General features: G+C 39.3%; 1 long non-coding RNA gene across 1 annotated transcript in view; it reads right to left on the reverse strand.

The window, feature by feature from the left end:
• The window catches only part of LOC117197983 (uncharacterized), a 243585-nt gene that overhangs the window by 23541 nt on the left and 193177 nt on the right, over nt 1-26867 (reverse strand). Inside the window, exon 4 of the long non-coding RNA XR_007474847.1 lies at nt 15415-15538. This is a non-coding gene — a long non-coding RNA (uncharacterized LOC117197983). The remainder of the gene's footprint in view (nt 1-15414; nt 15539-26867) is intronic.

The raw sequence follows: 26867 nt of genomic DNA on the forward strand, positions 1-26867 counted from the left end.
ATCTTGCTCTCAAAGTCCACCTCCTCAATTTGGGATGATTCGTTGTCTATTCAGGTATTCCACAGATGCAGGGTACATCAAGTTGATTGTGGAGCTCAAATCCGCTGCTTCTGAGGCTGCTGGGAGAGATTTCCCTTTCTCTTCTTTGTTCTCACAGCTCCCAGGGGCTCAGCTTTGGATTTGGCCCCGCCTCTGCGTATAGGTCACCAGAGGGCGTCTATTCTTCCCTCAGACAGGACGGGGTTAAAGGAGCCGCTGATTCGTGGGCTCTGGCTCACTCAGGCCGGGGGGAGGGAGGGGCACGCGGTGTGGGGCGAGCCTGCGGCAACAGATGTCAGCGTGACGTTGCACCAGCTTGAGGCGTGCTGTGCGTTCTCCCGGGGAAGTTGTCCCTGGATCCCGGGACCCTGGCCATGGCGGGCTGCACAGGCTCCCCGGAAGGGGTGTGTGGATAGTGACCTGTGCTCGCACACAGGCTTCTTGGTGGTGGCAGCAGCAGCCTTAGCATCTCATGCCCGTCTCTGGGGTCCGCACCTTTAGCTCTGTCTCGCGCCTGACTCTGTAGCTCCTTTAAGCAGCGCTCTTAATCCCCTCTTCCTCACGCACCAGGAAACAAAGAGGGAAGAAAAAGTCTCTTGCCTCTTTGGCAGGTCCAGACCTTTTCCTGGACTCCCTCCCAGCTAGCCCTGGTGCACTAACCCCTTCAGGCTGTGTTCACGCCGCCAACCCCAGTCCTCTCCCTGCGCTTAGACCAAAGCCCGAGACTCAGCTCGCAGCCCCGCCTGCCCCAGCGGGTGAGCAGACAAGGCTCTCAGGCTGGTGAGTGCCGGTCGGCACCGATCCTCTGTGTCGGAATCTCCCCGCTTTGCCCTCCGCACCCTGTTGCTGTGCTCTCGTCCTCGGCTCCAAAGCTCCCCCCACCCCGCCACCCGCAGTGTCCGCCCGCGAAGGGGCTTCCTAGTGTGTGGAAACTTTTCCTCCTTCACAGCTCCCTCCCACTGGTGCAGGTCCTATCCCTACCCTTTTGTCTCTGTTTTTTCTTTTTTTCTTTTGCCCTACCCAGGTACGTGGGGAGTTTCTTGCCTTTTGGGAGATCTGAGGTCTTCTGCCAGCGTTCAGCGTAGGTGTTCTGTAGGAGTTGTTCCACGTGTAGATGTATTTCTGGTGTATCTGTGGGGAGGATGGTGATCTCCGCGTCTTACTCTTCCGCCATCTTCCCCTTGTCCCCCTCGGGAATCAGTCTTAAAGCTATATGATTAAGGTGAAAGGACTCTATCAGGCTGAATTTAATTGATATGGGCCTGTATTAGTCAGTTTGGGTTGTCATAACAAAATACCATAGACTGGTGGCTGAAGCAACAGAAATTTATTTTCTCACAGTTCTGGGGGCTTGAAGTCCAAGATCAAGGTGTCATCAGGTTTGATTTCTGATGAGACATCTCTTCCTGATTTGCACATGGCCACCTTCTCACTGAAAGAGAGGGAGGTCTGGCTGGTGTTTCCTCCTCTTCTTACAAGGACACCAGTCCTATCAGATTAAGGCTCCATCCTTATGATTTCATGTAACATTAGTTATCTCCTTAAGGCCCTCTCTCCAAATACACTCACATTGGGGGTTACATAGCTTCAACATATGAATTTGGGAGGGACAAAATTCAGTCCATAACAGGGCCCACTAGGCAAAGATTTTGTCTTCATGTCTTAGCTTGAGGGGCTTGACATAATGGTTCTAAAAGTTTGCTTAGTTGGTTGGCTGAAACATGAACCCAAAGGTGACCTAAAGTAAATGAAATTGAAATGCCAGGACTGCCTTGGTACACTGCAGAAGAAGGTATCCAAAAGCTTGGGAATGTCAGAATGGCTTTATCATATGACTTGCTCACTCACCCTGAGAGGGTTTGAGAACATATCCTGGCTGTGAGAAATAAATCTGAAAGGAGAGCCCCAGAATCCTAGATGAGTTTTATGCTGGGTATTCATTAGAGGTCAGAAATTACAGTGGGAACTGCTACCATAGAACTGGAATCACTAAATGTAATTAGAATGATGGAATCCTGGGATGACAAGGGCCAAGTGGCAGAACTTAATTGCTGTTACAGGTTGAATTGTGTTCCCTGGAACATATGTTAAAGTCCTAATCCCTGATACCTGTGAATGTGACTTTATTTGAAATAGGGTCTTTCAGATGTAATCAAGTTAAGATGAGGTCATACTGGATTAGAGTGGGTCCTAATACATGACTGGTGTCCTTATAAAAAGAGGGAAATTTAGACACAGGGAGAATAGGAAGTCATGATGAAGGCAGAGATTGGAGTGATGCAGCTACAAGGCAATGAATGCCAAGGATTGCTGGCAACCATCAGAAGCTAGGGGAGAGATATGGAATAGATTCTCCTTCAGAGCCTCCAGAAGGAACAATCCTTTCTTTTTTTTTTTTAATTGATCTACTTTTTTTTAACATCTTTATTGGAGTATAATTGCTTTACAATGGTGTGTTAGTTTCTGCTTTATAACAGATTAAATCAGTTATACATATAGATATGTCCCCATATCTCTTCCGTCCCCATATCTCTTCCGTCTTGTGTCTCCCTCCCTCCCACCCTCCCTATCTCACCCCTCTAGGTGGTCACAAAGCACCGAGCTGATCTCCCTGTGCTATGCGGCTGCTTCCCACTAGCTATCTATTTTATGTTTGGTAGTGTATATATGTCCATGCCACTCTCTCACTTTGTTCCAGCTTACCCTTTCCCCTCCCCGTGTCCTCAAGTCCATTCTCTAGTAGGTCTGCATCTTTATTCCCATCTTGCCCCTAGGTTCTTCATGACCATTTTTTTTTAAGATACCATATATATGCGTTAGCATACGGTATTTGTTTTTCTCTTTCTGACTTACTTCACTCTGTAGGACAGCCTCTAGGTCCATCCACCTCAGTACAAATAACTCAGTTTCGTTCCTTTTTATGGCTGAATAATATTCCATTGTATATATGTGCCACATCTTCTTTATCCATTCATCTGTTGATGGACACTTAGGTTGCTTCCATATCCTGGCTATTGTAAATAGAGCTGCAATGAACATTGTGGTACATGATTCTTTTTGAATTATGGTTTTCTCAGGGTATATGCCCAATAGTGGGATTGCTGGGTCGTATGGTAGTTCTATTTTTAGTTTTTTAAGGAACTTCCATACTGTTCTCCATAGTGGCTGTATCAACTTACATTCCCACTAACAGTGCAAGAGGGTTCCCTTTTCTCCACACCTTCTCCAGCATTCATTGTTTGTAGATTTTTTTGATGATGGCCATTCTGACCGGTGTGAGAAATCCTTTCTAACACTTTGATTTTATACTTTAAGACTTCAGACAGTGAGAGGATAAGTTTCTGTTGTCTTAAGGTACCCAATTTGTGGTACTTTGCTGCAGCAGCCCTAGGAAACTAATATGATTGCCAAAGACAAGATGGCGTAGTTACTGTAATGGACAGCAGTGTCAAAGCAGTAATCAGAATAGTCTGACTCACAGAGATCATTAGTGTTGACTAGTGGATCATGGTGTCTCTAAAAAAGAAATAGATGGACAGTTTACTAAATTCTTAATTGCTCTGTATGAGCCTAGTAGTTCTAGACCTAGTGAACAGAAGTCTAAATTGAATCCCCAAAATACCATAGCCCCTCAATCAAGTCCCAAATTTGAGCCAGTTCACAAACCTACAGTTCTTTGAATGAAGGGGAGACTATGTCCCCTTGAGAAAATTTCCTGCTATGCTGGCAAATACCTATATTGTTAACCTTCTTCCTAGCCTTCCCCAAAGGAACCTGCAGCCATTACCATTTATTAGGGTGACTGTGCATTTGGGAAAGGGAAATAATCAGACTTTGGGGGAATCAGTGGACACTGGTGCTAAACTGACACCAGTTCCCAGAGACCAAAAATGTTACTGTTGCCTTCATAGAGTAGAGACTTATAGAGGTCAAAGATCAGAGGATCAATGGAGTTTTGGTCCCAGTGAGTACTCATACCCATCATGGAGTTATATCTCCCTTTTCAGAATGTATAATATGAATAGATGTACTCAGCAACTTTCTGAATCACCACATTGGTTCTCTGACACATAGAGAGAGGACTATTGTGGTAGGAAAGGCCAAGAGGAAGCCACTAAAACTGCCTCTAACTATAAAGTTAGTAAATCAATATCAGTTCTTCATCCCTGGAGGCATTGCAGAGATTCATGCCACCATCAAGTCTTTGAATGTGGGTGGGACCTGTGACTGGCGTCTAGGAAATAGAATATATAAAAGGAGGTGAGATGACATTCACTTGATTTGGTTATGTTATATAGCAAAGGTGATGGGATGTCATTCCCATTATTATTTATATTATGTTACATAAGACTCTGTCTTAGCTGTTTAGATATACAGTACTCTCATTCTGGGCTTGAAGAAGCAATCTGACATGTTGTAAACTTTCCATGGAAAGGATCACATGGCAGGAAACTGCAGGTGACCTTAGGACCTGAAGACAACCTCCAGCCAGCAAAAAGACAGATCCCTCAATCATATAACCTGAAAGAAATGAATTGTACCAACAAGCCAAAAGAACTTGGAAGCAGATTTTTCCAGTCAAAACTCCACATGAGAATATAGCCTATCCAACGTCTTGATTGAATCCTCTTGTGAGACCCTGAACAGAGAACTGAGGTAAGCTGGGTCTAGACCCCTGACCCACAGAAACTCTGAGATAATAAATGTGTGTTATTTTAAGCCAGTATAGCAAATTAATACATAGTTATAGGCATTTGAAAATCCGAAATTGCCTTCAGGAGATTCAGATATTGGAATGATCAAACGCTGCTTTAAAATAAATGTTATTAATATTGTCAGGGATTCCAGTAGAGATCTAGAAACTATAAATGAAGAATAATCCAATGGAAAATTTATAACATAAATAATACAATATCTAAAATTAAGCATGCAATAGATACATTTAAGAGGAGATTAGATGTAGCTAATGAAAAAATTATAAAACTAGAATATAGAAGAAATAGAGTTAAAAAAGTGAACATGTAAGTAATTCTAAAGAATATAGAATGCATAAAACTCTAATGTTAATGTCCAAGACTGTTTATATATATTTCAAATTAAAATACATTTCAGTGATATCACAAAAGAAAATAAGGGATGTTTTGGTTAGCATCCACTGGTTATGCAGCAGTAACAAACAACCTCCAAAGCCTCAATGGATTAACAAAACAATTTACCTCACATTATATATTGGCTGTGGTAGCTGTGGGTTGGCTTTGGTTTCTCTCCATATATTGTCTTCATTTCAATATCCACAATAGAAGTAACCACCATTTGGAACATACTATTGTAATGGTAGAACAAAAAGAGCAATGGCAGAATTATCCAGTGGCTCTAAAGTTTCTGCTTGGACATCACATACAGTCACTTCCACTTACATTCATTTGGCCAATGTAAGTCATATAGCCAAGCTTTGGGTCAATGCTCAAGAAAAATCACCCCAGGGAGGTACTTCAAATCATGTGACATCAGGCAGGATTATATGATCTTTTATAAAGAATACAGAAATCAAAACATATTTTTGAATCTGAAAAAAATACCATCTACCACAGAGTATAAATGAAATTAATGTGTTCTAAGGTCCTTATATTTTCTGAGATGTGGGAAAACATCTAATTTATATTAGAACCTAGTAAATAAGGATCCATGTTTTAATCTCTAGTGTAATCTGAAAATAGATAGTAAAAGAACATATAACTAGTAAGGTACTTAGAGGAGAAATAGAGTAAAAAGAATATTTTATCAACACAAAGAAAGCAAAAAAAAGAGAAAAAAGAACATAAAATATATGGACTATGTAGAAAAGCAAGCATGATGGTACATTTAAATACAATTATATCAGTAATTATTGAATGCATTAAATGTATAATGATATAAATATGCTAAAGATTATCAGACTGGATAAAAAACAAAGCCCTACTATATTCTATTTAAAATATAAGAGTGGTGGCAGAGAGGAAGATGGCGGAGGAGTAAGACGCCGAGATCACCTTCCTCCCCAGAGATACACCAGAAATACATCTACACGTGGAGCAACTCCTACAGAACACCTACTGAATGCTGGCAGAAGACCTCAGACCTCCCAAAAGGCAAGAAACCCCCCACGTACCTGGGTAGGGCAAAAGAAAAAAAGAAAAAACAGAGACAAAAGAATAGGGACGGGACCTGCACCACTGGGAGGGAGCTGTGAAGGAGGAAAGGTTTCCACACACTAGGAAGCCCCATCGTGGGTGGAGACTGTGGGAGGCGGAGGGGGAAGCTTTGGAGCCCCAGGGGAGAGCACAGCAACAGGGGTGCGGAGGGCAAAGCAGGGAGATTTCCGCACAGAGGATCGGTGCCAAACGGCACTCACCAGCCCAAGAGGCATGTCTGCTCACCCGCCGGGGTGGGCGGGGCTGGGAGCTGAGGCTCGGGCTTTGGTCGGGGCGCAGGGAGAGGACTGGGGTTGGCTGCGTGAACACAGCCTGAAGGGGTTAGTGCACCACGGCTAGCCGGGAGGGAGTCCGGGGAAAAGTCTGGAGCTGCTGAAGAGGCCAGAGACTTTTACTTCCCTCTTTGTTTTCTGGTGCGCGAGGAGAGGGCTTTAAGAGCGCTGCTTAAAAGAACTCCAGAGATGTGCGCGAGCCGCGGCTAAAAATGCGGACCCCAGAGACGGGCGGGAGACGCTAAGGCTGCTGCTGCCGCCACCAAGAAGCCTGTGTGCGAGCACAGGTCACTATCCACACCCCCCTTTCCGGGAAGCCTGTGCAGCCCGCCACTGCCAGGTTCCCGGGATCCAAGGACAACTTCCCTGGTAGAATGCACGGCGGGCCTCAGGCTGGTGTAACGTCACACTGGCCTCTGCCGCCGCAGGCTCGCCCTGCACGCCGCGCCCCTCCCTTCCCCCCGGCCTGAGTGAGCCAGAGCCCCCGAATCAGCGGCTCCTTTAACCCGTTCTGTCTGAGCAAAAAACAGACGCCCTCCAGCGACCTACACACAGAGGCGGGGCCAAATCCAAAGCTGAGCCCCTGGGAGCCGTGAGAACAAAGAAGAGGGAAATCTCTCCCAGCATCCTCAGAAGCAGCGGATTAAAGCTCCACAATCAACTTGATGTACCCTGCATCTGTGGAATGCCTGAATAGACAAGGAATCATCCCAAATTGAGGAGGTGGGCTTCAAAAGCAAGATCTATGATTTTTTCCCCTTTTCCTCTTTTTGTGAGTGTGTATGTGTATGCTTCTGTGTGAGATTATGTCTGTATAGCTTTGCTTCCACCATTTATCCTAGGGTTCTATCCATCCGTTTTTTTAAAAAAATTTTTTCTTAATAATTAATTTTAATAACTTTATTATACTTTTCTTTCTTCCTTTCTTTCTTCTTTCTTTCTTTCCTTCTTTCTTTCTTTGCTTCTCTCTCTTTTTCTTTTCTTTTCTTTCCTCCCTTCCCTCCTTTAGACAACGAATCATCCCAAATTGAGGAGGAGAGACTTTGAGATTTATGATTTTTTTCCCATTACCTCTTTTTGTGAGGCCTTCATATGTATGCTTCTGTGTACGAGTTTGTCTGTATAGCTTTGCTTCCACCATTTGTCCTAAGGTTCTATCCATCCTTTTTTTTCTAAATAAGTTTTTTAAATTTAATAACGTTATTATACTTTATTTTATTTTACTGTAACTTCTTTCTTTCTTCTTTCCTTCCTTCCCTCCTTCCTCCCTCCCTCCCTCCCTCCTTTCTTTCCTTCTTTCTTTCTTTCTTTCTTCCTACTTCTACTAATTCTTTCTATTTTTTCTCCCTTTTATTCTGAGCCGTGTGGATGAAAGGCTCTTGGTGCTGCAGCCAGCAGTTAGTGCTGTGCCTCTGAGGTGGGAGGGCCAACTTCAGGACACTGGTCAACAAGAGACCTCCCAGCTCCACATAATATCAAACGGCGAAAATTTCCCAGAGATCTCCATCTCAACGCCAGCACCCAGCTTCACTCAATGACCAGCAAGATACAGTGCTGCACAACCTATGCCAAACAACTAGCAAGACAGGAACACAACCCCACCCATTAGCAGAGAAGCTGCCTAAAATCATAATAAGTCCACAGACACCCCAAAACACACCATCAGACGTGGACCTGCCCACCAGAGAGACAAGATCCAGCCTCATCCACCAGAACACAGGCACTAGTCCCCTCCACCAGGAAGCCTACACAACCCACTGAACCAACCTTAGCTACTGGGGACAGACACCAAAAGGAACGGAACTACGAACGTGGAGCCTGCAAAAAGGAGACCCCAAACACAGTAAGATAAGCAAAATGAGAAGACAGAAAAACACACAGCAGATGAAGGAGGAAGATAAAAACCCACCAGACCTAACAAATGAAGAGGAAATAGGCAGTCTACCTGAAAAAGAATTCAGAATAATGATTGATAGTAAAAGATGATCCAAAATCTTGGAAATAGAATGGAGAAAATACAAGGAACGTTTAACAAGGACCTAGAAGAACTAAAGAGCAAACAAGCAATGATGAACAACACAATAAATGAAATTAAAAATTCTCTAGAAGGGATCAATAGCAGAATAACTGAGGCAGAAGAACGGATAAGTGACCTGGAAGATAAAATAGTGGAAATAACTACTGCAGAGCAGAATAAAGAAAAAAGAATGAAAAGAACTGAGGACAGTCTCAGAGACCTCTGGGACAACATTAAAACACACCAACATTTGAATTATAGGGGTTCCAGAAGCAGAAGAGGAAAAGAAAGGGACTGAGAAAATATTTGAAGAGATTACAGTTGAAAACTTACCTAATATGGGAAAGGAAATAGTTAATCAAGTCCAGGAAGCACAGAGAGTCCCATACAGGATAAATACAAGGAGAAATACGCCAAGACACATATTAATCAAACTGTCAAATATTAAATACAAAGAAAGCATATTAAAAGCAGCAAGGGAAAAACAACAAATAACACACAAGGGAATCCCCATAAGGTTAACAGCTGATCTCTCAGCAGAAACTCTGCAAGCCAGAAGGGACTGGCAGGACATACTGAAAGTGATGAAGGAGAAAAACCTGCAACCAAGATCACTCTACCCAGCAAGGATCTCATTCAGATTTGATGGAGAAATTAAAACCTTTACAGACAAGCAAAAGCTGAGAGAGTTCAGCACCACCAAACCAGCTCTACAACAAATGCTAAAGGAACTTCTCTAGGCAAGAAACACAAGAGAAGGAAAAGACCTATAATAATGAACCCAAAACAATTAAGAAAATGGGAATAGGAACATACATATCGATAATTACCTTAAATGTGAATGGACTAAATGCTCCCACCAAAAGACACAGATTGGCTGAATGGATACAAAAACAAGACCCATATATATGCTGTCTGCAAGAGACCCACTTCAGACCTAGAGACACATACAGACTGAAAGTAAGGGGATGGAAAAAGATATTCCATGCAAATGGAAACCAAAAGAAAGCTGGAGTAGCAATTCTCATATCAGACAAAATAGACTTTAAAATAAACACGATTAGAAGAGACAAAGAAGGACACTACATAGTCTAGGGATCGATCCAAGAAGAAGATATAACAATTGTAAATATTTATGCACCCAACATAGGAGCACCTCAATACGTAAGGCAAATACTAACAGCCATAAAAGGGGAAATCGACAGTAACACATTCATAGTAGGGGACTTTAACACCCCACTTTCACCCATGGACAGATTATACAAAATGAAAATAAAGGAAACACAAGCTTTAAATGATACATTAAACAAGATGGACTTAATTGATATTTATAGGACACTCCATCCAAAAAAAACAATACAGTTTTCCCAAGTGCTCATGGAACATTCTCCAGGATAGATCATATCTTGGGTCACAAATCAAGCCTTGGTAAATTTAAGAAAATTGAAATGGTATCAAGTATCTTTTCCGACCACAGCGCCATGAGACTAGTTATCAATTACAGGAAAAGAACTCTAAAAAATACAAACACGTGGAGGCTAAACAATACACTACTTAATAACGAAGTGATCACTGAAGAAATCAACGAGGAAATCAAAAAATACCTAGAAACAAATGACAATGGAGACACAACGACCCAAAACCTATGTAATGCAGCAAAAGCAGTTCTAAGAGGGAAGTTTATAGCAAGTACAAGCCCACCTTAAGAAACAGGAAATATCTCGAATAAACAACCTAACCTTGCACCTAAAGCAATTAGAGAAAGAACAACAAAAAACCCCAAAGTTAGCAGAAGGAAAGAAATCATAGAGATCAGATCAGAAATAAATGAAAAATGGCTTCCCTGGTGGCGCAGTGGTTGAGAATCCGCCTGCAGATGCAGGGGACGCGGGTTCGTGCCCCGGTCTGGGAAGATCCCACATGCTGCGGAGCGGCTGGGCCTGTGAGCCATGGCCGCTGGGCCTGCACGTCCGGAGCCTGTGCTCCACAACGGGAGAGGCCACAGCAGTGAGAGGACCGCATACCGAAAAAAAAAAAAAAAAAAAAAAAAGAAATAAATGAAAAAGAAATAAAGGAAACAATAGCAAAGATCAGTAAAACTAAAAGCTGGTTCTTTGTGAAGATAAACAAAATAGATAGACCATTAGCCAGACTCATTAAGAAAAAAAGGGACAAGACTCAAATCAATAGAGTTAGAAATGAAAAAGGAGAAGTGACAACTGACACTGCAGAAATACAAAAGATCATGAGAGATTACTACAAGCAACTCTATGCCAATAAAATGGACAACCTGGAAGAAATGGACAAATTCTTAGAAATGCATAAACTGCGAAAACTGAATCAGGAAGAAATAGAAAATATAAACAGACCAATCACAAGCACTGAAATTGAAACTGTGATTAAAAATCTTCCAACAGACAAAAGCCCAGGACCAGATGGCTTCGCAGGCGAATTCTATCAAGCATTTAGAGAAGAGCTAACACCTATCCTTCTCAAACTCTTCCAAAATATAGCAGAGGGAGGAACACTCCCAAACTCATTCTACGAGGCCACCATCACCTTGATACCAAAACCAGACAAGGATGTCACAAAGAAAGAAAACTACAGGCCAATATCACTGATGAACATAGATGCAAAAATCCTCAACAAAATACTAGCAAACAGAATCCAACAGCACATTAAAAGAATCATACACCACGATCAAGTGGGTTTTATTCCAGGAATGCAAGGATTCTTCAATATATGCAAATCAATCGATGTGATAAACCATATTAACAAATTGAAGGAGAAACACCATATGATCATCTCAATAGATGCAGAGAAAGCTTTCGACAAAATACAGCACCCATTTATGATAAAAACCCTGCAGAAAGCAGGCATAGAGGAAACTTTCCTCAACATAATAAAGGCCATATATGACAAACCCACAGCCAACATCATCCTCAATGGTGAAAAACTGAAAGCATTTCCACTAAGATCAGGAACAAGACAAGGCTGCCCACTCTCACCACTCTTATTCAACATAGTTTTGGTAGTTTTACCCACAGAAATCAGAGAAGAAAAGGAAATAAAAGGAATCCAAATCAGAAAAGAAGAAGTAAAGCTGTCACTGTTTGCAGATGACATGATACTATACATAAAGAATCCTAAAGATGCTACCAGAAAACTACTAGAGCTAATCAATGAATTTGGTAAAGTTGCAGGATACAAATATAATGCACAGAAATCTCTGGCACTCCTATACACTAATGATGAAAAATCTGCAAGTGAAATCAAGAAAACACTCCCATTTACCATTGCAACAAAAAGAATAAAATATCTAGGAATAAACCTACCTAAGGAGACAAAAGACCTGTATGCAGAAAATTATGAGACACTGATGAAAGAAATGAAAGATGATAAAAATCGATGGAGAGATATACCATGTTCTTGGATTGGAAGAATCAACATTGTGAAAATGACTCTACTACCCAAAGCAATCTACAGATTCAATGCAATCCCTATCAAACTACCACTGGCATTTTTCACAGAACTAGAACAAAAAATTTCACAATTTGTATGGAAACACAAAAGACCCCGAATAGCCAAAGTAATCTTGAGAACGAAAAACGGAGCTGGAGGAATCAGGCTCCCTGACTTCAGACTATACTACAAAGCTACAGTAATCAAGACAGTATGGTACTGGCACAAAAACAGAAAGATAGATCAATGGAACAGGATAGAAAGAAAGCCCAGAGATAAACCCATGCACATATTGTCACCTTATCTTTGATAAAGGAGGCAGGAATGTACAGTGGAGAAAGGACAGCCTCTTCAATAAGTGGTGCTGGGAAAACTGGACAGCTCCATGTAAAAGTATGAGATTAGATCACTCCCTAACACCATACACAAAAATAAGCTCAAAATGGATTATAGAGACTTAAATGTAAGGCCAGAAACTATCAAACTGTTAGAGGAAAACATAGGCAGAACACTCCATGACATAAATCACAGCAAGATCTTTTTTGTTCCACCTCCTAGAGTAATGGAAATAAAAACAAAAATAAACAAATGGGACCTAGTGAAACTTCAAAGCTTTTGCACAGCAACAGAAACCATAAACAAGACCAAAAGACAACCCTCACAATGGGAGAAAACATTTGCAAATGAAGCAACTGACAAAGGATTAATTTCCAAAATTTACAAGCAGCTCATGCAGCTCAATAACAAAAAAACAATCAACCCAATCCAAAAATGGGCAGAAGACCTAAATAGACATTTCTCCAAAGAAGATATACAGACTGCCAACAAACACATGAAGGAATGCTCAACATCATTAATCATTAGAGAAATGCAAATCAAAACTACAATGAGATATCATCTCACACCAGTCAGAATGGCCATCATCAAAAAACCCAGAAACAATAAATGCTGGAGAGGGTGTGGAGAAAAGGGCACACTCTTGCACTGCTGGTGGGAATGTGAATTGGTACAGCCACTATGGAGACCAGTATGGAGGTTCCTTAAAAAACTACAAGTAGAACTACCATATGACCCAGCAATCCCACTACTGGGCATATACCCTGAGAAAACCATAATTCAAAAAGAGTCATGTACCAAAATGTTCATTGCAGCTCTATTTACAATAGCCCGGAGATGGAAACAACCTAAGTGTCCATCATCAGATGAATGGATAAAGAAGATGTGGCACATATATACAGTGGAATATTACTCAACCATAACAGGAACCGAAATTGAGCTATTTGTAATGCGGCGGAGAGACCTAGAGTCTGTCATACAGAGTGAAGTAAGTCAGAAAGAGAAAGACACATACCATATGCTAACACATATATATGGAACTAAGGGAAAAAATGTCATGAAGAACCTAGGGGTGAGACAGGAATAAAGACACAGACCTACTAGAGAATGGGCTTGAGGATATGGGGAGGGGGAAGGGTGAGCTGTGACAAAGCGAGAGGCATGGACATATATACACTACCAAACGTAAGGTAGATAGCTAGTGGGAAGCAGCCACATAGCGCAGCGATATCAGCTCGGTGCTTTGTGACCTGTGGCCGCCTGGAAGGGTGGGATAGGGAGGGTGGGAGGGAGGGAGGGAGACGCAAGAGGGAAGAGATATGGGGATATATGTGTATGTGTAACTCATTCACTTTGTTATAAAGCAGAAACTAACACACCATTGTAAAGCAGTTACACCCCAATAAAGATGTTAAAAATATATATATGAGTGAAAAAAATTTGAAAGTAAAGGTCAGAAAAATATATATATAACAACTTACTACAAGAAATCTGATGTAGCTGTACTAGTATCAGACAAAGTAAACTTTTAGGCAAATGCATTCCTTAGAGACATTTTATTATTATATAAGAATTAATCTACCAGAAAACTGTGGCAATTCTAGATTTGTATGTGTCTCATAACATACTCCCCAAATGTACAATGACAGCATAAAATGAAGCCATTGCCAAGTTCAAAAGCATTGTAGTAAAGTTTAATCCACCTTTCTCAGTTACTGAAAAGCCAAGTTTACGAATTATATTAATCAAGTTTTCTATAGACTTGCCAGTCTGTTTTCTACTTTTTCCATCCTTAATTTGAGTTCAAAATATTTAAGTATGGTATTTTTTTCTTCTTTTATAATTTTGTATAGTTGATCTAATATGATCTAGGAAAAGTAAATCAAAGCCCACTAATACTAATCTAATTTTTTCTATTTTTCCTTATATTTATTGTAGTTTCTGTTTTATTTATTTTAAAAAATCTGGTATACAAATATTCATAAGTGTTACATCTGCATTAAACAAGTATTACTTAGAAATTATGTTTGATTTTGAGTAACAGAGACATCTTTCCTAATGTTAGTCTAAGACTGCTGAAAGTTTTATTCTCTCACATAAAAATATCTGGAGGTAGGGGGTGTCAGGACTAATAAGAAGGGCTCTTTAAATTCATTAATGGCTGGTCCAATTAAAAGAAAACTACTTGACCTGTGTGCAGAAATCACAAAACAAAGAGAGAAAAAACATTGTGAAAAAGAAAATTATAAATCAACTACACTCCAATAAAAATTAAAAAAAAATTAATAACATGTATTACATCAAGCATGACTTTAAGGCTAAAAGTTAAAAACAAAATTGTCTATAATTTCAAAAAATGTACAGGCAGTGCAATCTTGTTTTAAAAAAAGACTTAATAAAGATGTAAAAAAAAAGACTTAAAGCAGGAGATGGAAAATAAGCAGTCAGTAAAAAGAAATATGACACACAAAAAAATTAGAAATAAATGAAAATGTTTCAGAGGAAAATGTTACATTTGATGCCACCAAAACTAGAGTAAACATTATTTGAACCCACAGTCAGGGACATGGAAATCAAGCTTCAAAAAGATCACACAAAATGAAATCTCAAAGAAATAATATATAAAATTTTTATAAAATATGATAGATATGTAGAGATGAAAGAAAAGGGGAACAGATAAGATAAAAATAGTATTCAAAAATTTAGTAGAAGTGGTTTTGAAATAAAAGTCTTGACTCTGATGATCAAATTAGGTTGACTGTTTCCTCAGAAAATTTCCTCGTGAAGCTTTGATATTCAAAGATTAAGAAAAAAAGTATCCTAAGGGAATCTTAGAAAAAACAGTCAACATGCAAAAGGGAGAATAATTATGCTACTCTGAGATTTCTCTACAGGATATTACTTACCAAGGTAATTAGAAGAATTCAATGAAATAATGTAATTATACCAGTCCTTGGATCGGCATCAGGGCATTCATATACTTACTGAAACTGTATTCAAAATATTGTTTGTGTACACATAGGTAAGTTTTTCTAGGATGAGAACAAATGGCTTTTTACCTGATTGACAAAGAGATGGCAAATAAATTAAAACTCACAGCTGTAGGGCATGTCTCCCCAGTGGAGGACTTCATTTTTCTAGTAGTCCATGGAAAGAGTATTGTGTGTCCATGAGTTTATCGCAAGGTTTTTTTCATGTGTGAGTTTCCATTCAAACTATATCTGAAATTAAAATAAATAGCATATTCTGTATAATGCAGTTGATCATCCTAGAATTGAACGTTAATTTATTTCAATGCACATATTTGCATTTTGCTTAGGTGACCACTTTTGCCCAAAAGGATCATGAAGTGACAGCATTTAAGTTCTAATATGCTAGGAAGCACATTCTTTACTCTTGTTCACCTTTCATAATGCCACAAATGACAACTTTCTAACACTTACCTTTGTGTAAATATTGATTTCCTTAAACAATTATGAGGGGAAAAAATCCTAGACTCTTGCTTTAAAAAAGCATTAGTCTATGAAAGTATTCAGTTTTGACTTAAGCTGCATATTTACATATTTACATCTGACGTCCTGAAAACAACTCTGTGCTTTGGAGCAATGTTCTATTTTAATTGTTTTGGGCTCATGGAAAAAGACAGAGGCAGAATTAATATGTGAATGGCCCATTCACATGATGAAAGGACTAAATGGTATTCTAAGAAACTGTAAAATAAAAGGCTTCAAAATTGTTTAAACAAAGAAAACAGCCATCTTATGGCATACTATATTTGCATATATCAGTTGTGAGCACTAGTTTGGCTTCAACAAAAAATTATCTGTTATATAAAATTAATGTTTATTTAAATTTTATTGGTTGTATAATGTGATGAATTCAATTTTTAATTTAGGTTTTATAATTGTATAAGGGATAATAGTATAAGGAGTTCATTCTTAGGTTTACATGATACATATTTATAGGCCATTATAATAAAAAAGAGTTTCTGTCATTACTGTGGGTCAGCAAAAAATTTCTTTTCATTTTATAAGTGTAAAAAATTGCCCATGCAGAGCATAATTCACCCACACTGCTCACTGTCTCCATCTCAGTATGGCTTTGCTGTAGGCAAGCTGCCTTCATTCTCTAATTATGGTGACTCCACTCATCTGTCTCAAACCATGTGAGATGGAGAGTTATGCTTCAGCAAAATGAACTACAACATGCTCCAGCCAATCAGGGTCATTCCCGAATAGTACCATTATTGATTTGTTGGTCAAAACTCAAAACAAACGAATCCCCTAATTCCATACTTACTGAGTAGAAAATTAACAAATGCATGAAAAGTTACAATCTTCCATGTTTTGTTTTACCCTGCATTCTCTAAAAAACAGAGCATGAGGGCATGAAGTTGACATGCTTGTTTTTGAGGTAGGGTGCACTCTTAGTGAATGAAGAATGAGGGAAAAGGGAATTCCAGTCAAGGAAGGAGCAAAAAGTAATACAAGATGATGTATTACCAAGATGTTCATAGCTGTACAGGAAAACTGGCTGATGATTGGTCGTGTAGGATATCTTCAGAAAGGATGTGTGGAACCCCTGCTTTCCTGAACCATTTGGTTTTGTTGGAAAGAGAAGAAGGGCAAGCAATTTATCTGCCACTTCCTTTCTATCTCCTGTCTCATTAGTCAAAGTTCACCCCACGGGGCATTAACACCCCCACCTGACCCCACTAGACAGTCACTGGAGAAGGCAGCGTCTCTGTGTGTCCGGGTGATCAGACCTGAGTCTTAAAACCACTGTGGCTCTTTCTAGGGTAAACATGATGGTGGCTCAGTCTTTGCCCTCAAAGGCAGGGGAGATGATATATGGTGTCATGAGACAAGGAGCCTGTGCTAGAAAAGAACCCATACCTCCAATATCTGGGTACCGTAGAATCCAGGGCTCAGAGGAAGAAAGAAGCTACTTTTAAAATGGGAGGAAAAAAAGAGAAAAAGATGGGGAAGGAAGAGCTAAATGGAGCTGAGTGCCAATTTACCCATTTATAATAAGAAATGTAAATGACACTCTAGTACATTGATCAGGTAATATCTCTATCCATGGAAACATCCGCTTTAGCATCTCTGACTTTCCTTTCTCTGACTTACCAGTCCCCACCACTTGGTCTTGAGACAAGCCCAAATAGGTTAAATGATGTTATGCCAGTTATGAGGCTAGATCTCAAGAGAACTTGCATGCATTGCCTTGACCTTTTGGAACATTGCCCAGAAGCCTGCTGCAGTATGAGAGACCACATGGAGGAGAGGTATACTGCCTAATAGGAGGTCATCTGAGAAAAGCCAGCCCCATAGCCAACACAGTAGCTGACCACAAATGCATGAATGACCCTGGCAGAGACCAGAAGAACTGCTCTGATGAGCATAAGCTAAACTGTCAACCCCCAGAATTATTTGTTCAGTAAATCGTTGCTGCTTTAAACCACCAAGCTTTAGGGTAGTTTGTTACACAGCAAAAGCTAACTGATATATTTGGTATCTGAAACATAGTTTATTTTTCCCTTTTTCAATTGATAGCCACCTTTCAGATTTACAATGTTAATTAAAATGTTGGTTCCCCCAAATAAATACAAAATAAATTGAAGTATTTTTGAAGGGAAGACCAGCTACCAGGAATTTCAACTGGCATTTTAATATGTTCCATGACTGCAGATGAAACTTTTTCTTCACAAATTATCCTTTTACTTTATATCAGAGAAGAGTTGTTTAGTATACATTAAAGTATTTGTGTTTTTTGAGAATACCAAGGAATTGTGTTTTCTGCAAAACATATGGTCCCTTTCTCCTACTTCAACACCTACATAAGTGTTTTGGGGGGGATACAAAAAAGAATTATTGACATATTATATGAATCAAATGCCATTAATCCTGATCTTCTGACCATACTCAGAGCCAGGAGACTTGGAAAGTCTACATTCTCATTCAAGTTGTACCTGATCTGGGAAGTCCAATTGAGCTAAGAATCTCAAAGATGAAATAGCTAGTTCAAACTTGCTTTAGTTACAACTGATGTATTAATTATAACTAATTCATTATCCTGTTGACAATGAAATCTTAGTGCAGATCTGCCAATAGGGTTGAACTATTTCAGAAAAAAATAGGATGTTTTCTCCATAAACTGCCAGGTAACTACCTTTTAGGGAAATGAAATAAGACAGGACAACTCTTTTAAACTCCAACTGTGGAAATTCTGCATGGTGTCCTGTCAACAAGGAAGGAGAATACCTGATTTGGGGGATCAACCTTTCTTGCTTCCGAGTGGAGCTCTCAAAATTAATCTTTATAAATACATATAGATTCAGAAATGAAAAGTATTCTACAGATATGATGATTAGTTTGAAAGAAAAATGTTATCTGTGCTCTTTAGAAATGGGATCAAAAGGAGTTTTTATTTCTAGTTGTATGAAGAACAGAAAGATCTACATATAATAAGAAAAGAAGCATGTGGTACTTGCTATAAATACACTTATTTATTGTCCTTCTGTTATTTGTCTTGTGGGTCAGCTTTATGCCACGAGAATGCTGACAACCTACACCCAGGAAAATAACGGGAAGGGTTAATGTCAGCCCATATAATTTCCTTTATTAAATTGGTACCAAGCTTTCCATTTAAAAGCACATGTTCCCACAACAGCAGAGTTCAGTTGTGCACCTTGAGATCAGTCTATTATACACCAACTACAGTGAAAATAAAGGAATGGCTATCCTCTAGATAGAAAAAAGTCAATTAACTGAGCAGCCCGCAATTCTTAGCCATTACTAATCTTTCCATGTAGCCTCAGCAGGATTCTTTTAGAAATGCAAGTTCTTGCCAGCCATTATTCCAACCTCCCCAGCAAATCACATCCAGTAGTGCAGTGAAAAAAATCAAGAAGATAAAGATTTCTCTGTACTCCAATGGTTATTGATATTTTTTTTTCTGGAAGACAAAAGGGTAATCCTTTAGAAACAAACAGATCGTTTTCTAATAAATAGCTATTACTATGAAACAGATGTTTTCTGCAATGTACGCTGACTTTCAAAATCAGCTGCTTTAGCAGAATGTGTGTGTGTGTGTGTGTGTGTGTTTGTATACATGTGGATAGACATAGATAGAGAATGAAAGAAAGAGGTTTTTTTTTTTTCCTAAAGAGATCTAAGTAAATATTCTGGAAAATGTCAGTGGCAAATAGAGGCAATTAAACCTTAAATACGATTTCATTCAATTAATTTTGCATACTAAAAAGCATGTTGCTTTTCAGAATAGACATAGGAAGTTATTATGATAGTGTAATCTTTTGCTAGCTCCCTCAAAATCATGAGTAGCCTCATTCTTGCAAAAGAGCAAAAGCAGAAATGTCAACCCAAAGAAGAGTTGAAGGAGATTTAAATAGTTGCACATTAAATAATGATAAAAATTTTCACTGGTAATCCTGTTAAGCTGAAGATACTCAGTTTATGGGAAGTGTAATTATTTAACAGTAGAAAACCCTTGACATTCATTCAATAAATGTTAGTGAATGACTGCTATTCACCAAGCACTTTTCTAGGCATTGAGCATATTGTAGGGATATAATTAAGCTCCTGCCCTCATAGAGATTATATTCTAGAATACAGAAACAGGCAATAAACAAGTAAATAAAATAAATTCCAATATTGATGAAGAAAATAAAGCAGGGTAATGCGACAGTGACTAAAGCAGGCTAGGGATGAGGGTTGGCTACTTTATATCACACGTTAAGACGAAGCTGTGTTGAGAAGGTAACATTTGTTTCGAGGCCTGAATGATGAGGAATGAGCAGCCATTTAAAACATCTGGAGTTTAATTAGGACCCATTTGTTTATTTTTGTTTTTATTTCCATTACTCTGGGAGATGGAGCGAAAAAGCTATTGCTGCGATTTATATCAGAGAATGTTCTGCCTATGTTTTCCTCTAAGAGTTTTATAGTATCTGGTCTTACATTTAGGTCTTTAATCCATTTTGAGTTTATTTTTGTGTGTGGTGTTAAAGAGTGTTCTAATTTCATTTTTTTTTTACATGTGGCTGTCTAGTTTTCCCTATGGAGAACAGTATGAAGGTTCCTTAAAATCTAAAAGTAGAGCTACCATATGATCCAGCAATCCCACTCCTAGGCATATATCCAGAGAAAAACTTGGTTCAAAAGTATACATGCACCCCAATGTTCATTGCAGTGATGTTTACAACAGCCAAGACATGGAAGCACCTAAATGTCCATTGACAGATGAATGGATAAAGGAGATGTGGTACATATACCGCTATGGAATATTACTCAGCCATTATAAAGAATGAAATAATGCCATTTGTAACAACATGGGTGGACCTGGAGGTTATCATACTAAGTGAAGTAAGTCAGATAGAGAAAGACAAATATCATATGATATCACTATATGTGGAATCTTAAAAAAATGATACAAATGAACTTATTTACACAAAAGAAACAGACTCACAGACTTAGAGAACAAACTTATGGTTACCAGGGGGGAAGGGTGTGGTGGGGGAGGGACAGATTGGGAGTTTGGGATTGACATGTAAACAGTGCTATGTTTAAAATAGATAACCAACAAGGACCTACTATATAGCACAGGGAACTCTGCTCAATATTCTGTAATAACCTAAATGGGAAAAGAATTTGAAAAAGAATAGATACATGTATAAGTGAATCACTTTGTTGTACATCTGAAACTAACACAACATTGTTAATCAACTATACTCCAATATAAAATAAAAATTTAAAAAAAATCTGGAGCTTAGAGTTCTAGGCAGAAAGAATAACAAATGCCAACGCCCAATGTTTGGAATAAACTTATTATGGCCAAAGATCAGAATGGCCAGTGTAACTGGGGTTTGGTGAGCTGGGACTGGTTCATGTTGGGCCATGAATATCATGATAAGGAATTGGGATTTTATTTTAAGTACATTGGAAAGTCATGAAAAGGTATTCAGCTGGGGAGAAACACAGTATGACTTACATTTTAAAAAGATCGATCTGATAGTTATTGTAGAAGCAGGAATGAAAGGAGTGAGTCCAGTTGAGAGGTTGTTGCAATAGAACAGAGGAGGGATGTTAGTGGCTTGTTCTAGGGTGGTATTTGTAAAGGCTGTGTGTCCTGGAAATAAAAGTGGATGGATTGCGGCTATATTGTGGGAGTAGAGTCAGCAGGACTAGCGGACAGATTTGATGTGGGTGACAAGGATGACTTTTGGATTTTTGGTTTATACCATTCAATAAGAGAGGAGACACTAAAAGTGGATCAAATTTGGGGCTGTAGAGTTTGGAGATTATAAATATTCTGTTGAACTTGTTGAATTTGAGATATCTTTGAGCCATCAAAATGGAGAAGTTGAGTAGAAAATTGGACATGTGGACCTGGGACTCATAGGACAAGTCTGGGCAAGAGGACCTAGTAAGATCACCCTTATCCCTTGGCCCCAACACCATTATCCACAGCAGGATTCAAGATAGGCCTAAAGAGCATTTGCTTCTGGTAAATTCCTTCTCTGGGCCTGACACAATTCTCTGTAGTCTATAAAATAGGTCCACAGGGCTCAGGGTGCTCCAGGTAAGACAATATCTACAACATAACTTGACATTGTCAGGGCCATTGATAACAACTATTGGTCTCAATAGAACTGATGCCCTACCTTCTTCTAAGGGACCACTTTAGGACTAAATAATCCCTTTCTTCTCATATCCCATCAACCTCCCTCCCATCCCTGTTTTCATCAGCTACTGCCAGAAATCCGAATCTCTCAGGTCATCTATCATTGTCCAGACTTTCTCCCCATCCAGATCTGTATGCAGTAAGTCTGATCTCATCACCTACACTTTCCTGATCTGCAGTTCCACATCCTCTGAGACTCGTGGTTTGTTATCAGCAAAATCCTCCATATCCTTTACTTCATCTCTTAATGTTCCCTTCACCTTCTGCTTGTTCTAATCATAATCGGACTCTTTCCTCAGGACAATGCCTCCTTTGCAGCCCTTTTAAATGCTACTTATAGGACCTTGAGGCAGGGTAGGTGTCCCAGTTGCTTCCCAATTATTTTACCTCCATTCTTTATCAAAACCCACAGGCCTTTGAATTGCATCACTCCAGACCTAACAATACTTGGCTTATTCTATTAGAAGTTGTCATATATTGCACTCCTGGTCACTCAGCCTAATTCACGATGAAGGATATCCTTAATCCTAACTTCAAACATCACAAGGTCTCATCACAGCCTTCTATGTTTCCAAATCACTAATCTAGTACCCTTGTTCCATCTATTCTTAAATTTTATCAGGATTCCTACCCATTGGGCAAGTGGGCCCTCATTGATGCTTAGCAAACATGCTTCATCTTGCTTGTAAAGTTGCTGTGCTACTATTTAAGATGCCTATTTCCTGGGCTTCCCTGGTGGCGCAGTGGTTGAGAATCCACCTGCCAATGTAGGGGACACGGGTTCGAGCCCTGGTCCGGGAAGATCCCACATGCCGCGGAGCAACTAAGCCCGTGCACTACAACTACTGAGCCTGCGCTCGAGAGCCCACGAGCCACAACTACTGAAGCCCGCACGCCTAGAGCCCGTGCTCCGCAACAAGAGAAGCCACTGCAGTGAGAAGCCCACGCGCTGCAACGAAAAGAAGCCCCCGCTCGCTGCAACTCGAGAAAGCCCATGTGCAGCAACAAAGACCCAACATGGCCAAAAATAAATAAAATAAATTAACCCCCCCCAAAAATGAATAAAAGGAAAAATATTTTTTAAATGCCTATTTTCTACCTTTTTTTGTCTTCTCCAACCCTCTAACATATCTACATTCTTCTTTATTCTCATCAAATCTATTGCCTATTCTATCATAACTGATATTCTCTCTCTGCTACCAGTAAAACTGAATGAGTAATGATAACCCCTATACTTAATACACTGAATCCCCTTTCTCTGTACCACCTGAGGTCTTTGCTCTGGAAATTATCCTCTCTCTACAGGACCATTCTCATCATCATATAAACTTGCTATAAAATATTTAACCTTAGATATAATATTTCCAATATTAAATAAGATACCCACCATTATCTCATGTCTCCTTCCAGCTATGATCTCATTTTTCCCTTCCATTTGAGAGCAAAATTCTGCAGACTGTTGTCTATACTTACTGTCTCAGATTCTTCATTTCCTTTTCTTTCTTTAACCCACGCTAACCAAAATTTTCCCTCTCCATTGCATGGAAACAACTTTTGTCATGGTGAATGGAACTCCATATCACCAAATCAAGTGCTGAGTTATCTGTCTTCATTTTACAAAAGTACTGGACAACATTTAACAGAGATGACCATTTCCCTTTTCTGAAAATACCTTCTTCATTTGGTGTTTGAGCTACATTCCCCTGGCTTTCCTCCTGCATCATTGGCCGCTTCTTAATATCCCTTGCTGGCTTATCCTCCACTTCTTATCTCTCTATATTACAGTCCCCCAGGGCTCATCCCTCAGACCTTTTCTCTCCTTTATCTTCAGCATTTCCTTAAGTGAATTCATCCAGTGTTGTGGCTTTGAACATCCTTTATATGCTGATAATTTCCAAATTGGTCTTCAGTCCAGACTGCCTGTTTGAGCAACAAACTTACAAATGAGTTCAACTACCTACATAACATCTCCACTTTGAGGTCTAAAGGCCTATCAGTCTTAATATAGCAGAAACCAAATTTTTGGCATTTGCTCCCAAACCTGCTACTCTTGCAGTCTTCCTCATTTCAGTTAATGACATTTTTCCATTTACTCAAAACTTATGGGTTAATCCTTGTCTCTTTCCCGTCCTCATTATGCACCATCAATCCTAAGCAGTTATTATCAGCTCTACCTTCAAAATACATCCTGATTCTTACTAACCCCCCCCCCGACCACCTTGGGCCAAGCCACTATCCTTCATTACTTAGCTTCCTAACTGGACTTCCTCTTTCTCCCTTCATGTTGTCCTCTACAGAGCAGCCATAGTGATTTTTTTAAACTATAAATCAGATCACATCACCCCCTTGTTCAAAATTCTCTAAAGGTTTCCCATCACACTTAGAAAACAATCAGAATCCCTACCTATGACTGAAGAAGTCTCTGCCCATCTTTCTGTCCTCATCTCTTTACATTCTCCTCTTTGCTCACTCTACTCCAGTCTTCCTGTAATCACTTGAACATGGACAATCCAAATTCATTCCTGCCTCAGGGTCTTTCTATTTGCTGTAACTTCTGCCTGGAATGATATTCCTCCATCTATTCTTCTTCTTGCTCCTCTAAAATCAGGTCTGTGCTCAAATACCACATCTGCAGATAGACCTTCTCCCATCATCCTATTTAAAATAGCCATCACCACCCTTCCTACCCTCGTTCATATTATTCTCTCTCTCCTTACCTTGCTTGAAAGTCTTCATAAAACTTTCATTAGCTGGAATTATTTTGTTTCTTGTTTTTGTCTGTTTCTTCCCTAGAATGTGATCCCCATCAGAGCAGAGATTTTATCTTTTGTTCACTTCTGCATTCTAAGAGTCTCAACAGTATCTGGCATAGTAAGCACTCATGAAACATTTGATTTATGAATATATAAATTAATAAAATAATCAATAAATGAGTAAATGAATGCAGTCAGAAAAGTCCACAGGAGGAATACATTGTTTGGAGAAAGATAATAATTTCCATTTTGGACTAGTTGAATTTGAGATGCTGGCAAAGTATCCAAGTAAAGGTGTTTAGAAGACAATTGAAAAGTCAATTCTGAAATTTGGGAGAATTTTCAGAGTGAAAAATAAAGAATTGAAAAGGCATTTTTATTAGTTTCCTATTGCTGCTGTAACAAGTCACCACAAACTTAGTGGTTCGAAACAACACAGATTTATCATTTTTGAGTTTGGGACGTCAAAATCCTAAAATCTACGTGTAGGCCGGGCTCTATTCCCTCTGGAGGCTCCAGGAGAGAATCCATTTCCATTTCCACGCCTTTTCTATAAGCAGAGGGCACTCACTTTCCTCGGCTGTGGCTCCTATCTCTCTCTCTCTCTCTCTCTCTCTTTCTCACTCTCTCTGATTTCTGCTTCTATAGTCACATCTCCTGCTCTGACTCTGACTCTCCTGCTTCCTTTTTATAAATACATTTATGATTATGTTGGACCCTATCTGGGTAATTCAGGAATAATCTCTCCATTTAAAGATCCTTAATGTAATCACATCTGCACATTCCCCCTTTCGTGTAATGTAACGTATTTGCAGGTTCTGAGGATTAGGTTGTGGATATCTTTGGGGGGGCCAATATTCTGTCTACCACAGAAGTTAGGAAAACAAGCTCATGACTTATTTATGAGACTGAAGAGCTTGATATGGACTCGTCTCCAGATAGGTGAGCAAAACTGCAAAATACTGGAATGCTATGGAAGCAAAGGGAATAGAGATTTTCAGGAAGGAAAGATTGTTCCATATGATCAAATGCTGGAGAAGCATTACGAAAGATAAGAAGAGACATACAGATAGTCAAAAAGCACATGAAAAGATGCCCAACACTGCTAATTACTAGAGAAATGCAAATCAAAACTACAATGAGTAGCTGACCTCACACCACTCATCAAAAAGTCTACAAATAATAAATGCTGGAGAGGTTGTGGAGAAAAGGGAACCTTCTTGCACTGTTGGTGGGAATGTAAATTGATACAGCCACTATGGAGAACAGTATGGAGGTTCCTTAAAAAACTAAAAATAGAACTACCATACGACCCATCAATCCCACTCCTGGGCATATATCCAGAGAAAGCTCTAATTCAAAAAGATACATGCACCCCAATGTTCACTGCACAACTGTTTACAGTAGTAAAGGCATGGAAACAACCTAAATGTCCATTGACATATGAATGGATAAAGAAGATACAGTATATATATATATATACATATATATATATATATATATACACACAATGGAATATTACTCAGCCATAAAAAAGAATGAAATAATGCCATTTGTAGCAAAGTGGATGAACCTAGACATTATCATACTCAGTGAAGTAAGTCAGACAGAGAAAGCCAAATATCATATGATATCACTTATATGTGGAATCTAAAATATGACACAGACGAACCTATCTACAAAACAGAAACAGACTCACAGACTTAGAAAACAAACTTATGGTTACCAAAGGGGAAAGGTGAGGGGAGGATAAATTAGGATTTGGGGATTAACATATACATGCTACTATATATAAAATAAATAATCAATAAGGACCTGTGTATAGCACAGGGAACTCTATTCAATATTCTGTAATAACCTAAATGGGAAAAGAATTTGAAAAAGAGTAGATTTATGTATAGGTATAACAAAATCAGTTTGCTGTACACCTGAAACTAACTCAACATTGTAAATCAACTATACTCCAATATAAAATAAAAAGTTAAAAAAAAAAGGTAAGAAGAAAAAGAAGTTCCAGTATTTGGTAATCAGAGCATCATGGGTGGCTTTCTAGAAAACAATTTCTGTCAAGTTTTGGTGTGGGAAGCCAGATTTT

This window comes from Orcinus orca, chromosome X, assembly GCF_937001465.1.
Source record: "Orcinus orca chromosome X, mOrcOrc1.1, whole genome shotgun sequence".
Taxonomy (NCBI): domain Eukaryota; kingdom Metazoa; phylum Chordata; class Mammalia; order Artiodactyla; family Delphinidae; genus Orcinus; species Orcinus orca.